Here is a 3,597-nt window from a genome sequence, read left to right as displayed (position 1 = left end):
TATATGAAAGAATACAGGTGATTGGAGAGCCGGGCATTGTGTGTGTGTGTGTGTGTGTGTGTGTGTGTGTGTGTGTGTGTGTGTGTGTGTGTGTGTGTGTGTGTGTGTGTGTGTGTGTGTGTGTGTGTGTGTGTGTGTGTGTGTGTGTGTGTGTGTGTGTGTGTGTGCAAAGAATGTGTGTGAGTGTCACGACACTGGTGTCTGTTGAAAACCACTTGAAGTGCGCTCATGCGTGTGTGTGTGAGTATTTAAAGCAGACTGTCTGGCAGGTTTTTGAAGATGAAAATGAAGATTCTGATTCAAGCATGCAACGCCACGTAAGCAAAAAAGGGGAAGGACAAATGTTGAAATGTTATAAAGGAAAAAAGAACAGAGATCCCAAATCCGCTGCTACCTCTAATGTTCTCCTAATTGTTAATGATGGTGATGTAATGGCGACTAAACATCTGGAGGTTATTTTCAAATTGTGTCATAATCGTGTGTGTCTAAAGGCTCCTTATTTCCATCGACTAACCCTGACTGTACATACGGTATATATTGTTATCAATTGTATAAGCTTTATTGATAATGTGATATCTTTGTATTGACCATTCATAGCTTTTATGGACGTTTTCCTTATCAATCGCATTTTATAAGTTATTTTATAATTGGAGCCCCGTTTTGAGTACAAAATGTTCAGTCGCACTCTCCCTCTTTCTACATTCTCACCTTGTGATTTGATTCTTTAGTGTGATCTGGTACTAAAATCCCTCCTGATATTGTCTCCACATATACGACCCTCGTGCTGCTCAGGCAGTGTATGAAGTGCCCGCTGACTTGGAGTCTGAACAGTTCTTAAGGAAATGTATGCATATTTGCTTAATTGGTTCATTTTGCTTAAAACAGTTGGAGGCGTATTCATTCATCCGTGTGAAGTTTGGCCTTTATGTCTTTTATTTTTGCAGGGAAATATTTTAATGAGCATGCATGACACCCCCCTCCCCCGTTTTTTTTTTTTCTCGACCGCCGTTTCCTGACTTTCACCAAGCACTCACCCTGACTCGTAGTGCCAGGGGGTCACGCGGCTGCTCCCTCGGTTTCCATGGCATCCTCCCGTCCTCCAGCTGTCGGCAGGTCTTTCACCGTGCCGCCATGTGGCCTCCGCGCTCAGCCAACACGGCTGCGTTTGTGTCTCCGTCAGCTGTCTCATTCCTCTGGCGACGGATGGCGCTGAGCCCGGCCACCAGTCTCCACTGGACCCATAACTCACCCCGGTCGCTCCCCAGACAGCACCGGGGGCTGTCTGCTCCACCCGGGGATGCTCTTTTGGGGGCTGCCATTTAAAAAAAAAAAAAAAGAAAAAAAAATGCAGATGTTACATTGCAGCGGAGAGCTGATAATGTCAGCGAGTCAAGCAATTTAATTCAGAGGGCTTAACAATCTGTACACATTGGTACAAGAACCTTAGTGAGAGCGACAGACGAGAAGCGCAAAGGATGTCATGAGAAGGAAAAACCTAAAAGATCCCCAATCCGTTCGATGCGTATGACACAAATGATTCCTGTGTTGAAAGTAGGAAGTGGAATAAACATAATATAATACCAGCAGCAGTTGTAGAGCAACAAGCAGTGATGGTGCCACCTTGTTGCTTCTCCATCTCGGCAGTTAACAGTTTTCTCACTCTTCGAGCACGTGCGCATGTGTACAACCGACCTGCTCTCGTGCCCCAGTGGTCTTTAGTTAAAGGCGACCTCATCCATACAGACGCAATTAGATAATGATGGATTATGTTAACCAGTCCCCAAAGCCCCCCCAGCCTTCGACGTTAGATCCAGTCTAGAGGTTTGTGCACGTGCCTCGGAGGGTGTGCACGCGTGTTTTGCGAGGAACAGGAATGCAGTGAACGCTACTCCGGGCCCTCGGCCCCGCGCCGTCGTCCCGTCACAGCTGCAGGCCGTCCCTTTTTTTTTTTTAACGGAGGCACCAGCCAGTCGGGTCCTCCCATGGGACCCCCCCCGCCCCCCTCATCCCCCCTAAGAATCCCAGCTGTGCTCCATGCCTCAGCTTCCTCACCTCCCACTGCTTTTCCCCAAAAACTGGCAACTGGAACTCCCTTTGGTCACTGGTGCCCCCCGGTCTGAGACTGGGTCGGGGCCAGCGTGACTTGAGTGTAAGGGGGGGGGGGGGGGGGTTGGTCGGCTGGCTGGCTGGGTGGTCCGATTCGATTGAGCGTGGGCTCCCGAAGGAATTTGGTTAGGTTGCACATTTTTTAAACTTTTTTTCCCCCGGGAAGAGTTTTTACTGAACAGACGCAGCTCCTTTCTTTAAACGCCTCCCATCACATTCACACAATTGCGTGACCTCGGGTCAGAGAGCGGGCCACTACGACCCCCCCCCCCCCCCCCCCCCCCCGCAGTCTTCAGAGCAGTGTTGGGGGAGGGTCCTCTCTGCTTTGTCACACAAACTCTAGAAATTACATTTGAAACCTTTTTAACATTTCTGCAACCTCCTGTCAAGGTCCCTCATTTGTGTCTTCCCATATAAATGTGTCTGTTTGGAATCTCATTAATGATTTTAATGTGTTCAGTCACCAGCTATCTAAATCCACCTGAATGTTTTTTTTGTTTTTTGTCAGTGCCTTTCTTTGTAGCAAATGTTTTTAAAAAGAGTCACACAAACCTCTTCATCCGCCATCCTCTGTCCTGTTGTATAAAGTCGTCAGTATTGTTATTATAATGTGTATCGCGCCACTAACTTGCTTTTTAACATCATGTACCAACATTCTTTTTTTAAACTGATGTATATATTGGACTTCAGAAATGATAAACCAGCATCCTGTAGAAAGAAAATGAGGCTTATTTATGATTAAAAAACCCTGTTAAGCTCCTTAACTTGCCTTCTGTCTGCTAGTACTCCATCAGCCCCACCGAGCAGGGAGGAGCAGTTCCCTCCACACAGGCACACTTCCACTTGGTGTTGTAAAAGAAAGTTGTTTAGCACTAGCTGTTTCTCTCCCCTCCCGCCCCTCTAGTTTATATAGATTGTATTTGATTCATTGCTTTATTTATTTGATAGCAGATCTGTGCCAAGGGGAAAAAACTAAAAAACTTTTATTAAAGTATGAACCTGTTCCTTATAAACTCACTGACTCTGGTCACTTTATTTTATTTAAATTGCATGTGTATTTACACAGTATGCTCTCAAAATATACCTGTAGAAATAAAAACATCTACTGTATTTGTGGCAAAAACCCATCCTTTTTATTGCGACATCAACCAACATGTGGACCTTCATTCATTTCTAGAAATATGCATATTTGCTTTCCTGCTGAGAGTTAAATGAACAGATCAATCGGCCCTTATACAGCCATTTATTTTTCCTCGTCCAGAGCGAATGAAACTGACGCGGCTTGTTGCGATGTCAGGTGTTTTTTAAGCGCCAGATGTCAGTAGATGACCACAGTGATGAAAAGTGAAACTGGTAAAGACGTGTGGCCGCACGTTCATGTTGCCTCATACAACACATTGTCCATTTGTCATTTTTTGAATAAAAGATTAACAATGTGGGGGTCCTATATTTATCCAGTGCAGGATTCACAAACGAGTCACACACTCCACA

This window comes from Gasterosteus aculeatus, chromosome 12 (assembly GCF_964276395.1).
Source record: "Gasterosteus aculeatus chromosome 12, fGasAcu3.hap1.1, whole genome shotgun sequence".
NCBI lineage: Eukaryota > Metazoa > Chordata > Actinopteri > Perciformes > Gasterosteidae > Gasterosteus > Gasterosteus aculeatus.
Note: the sequence above shows the minus strand (reverse complement) of the source record.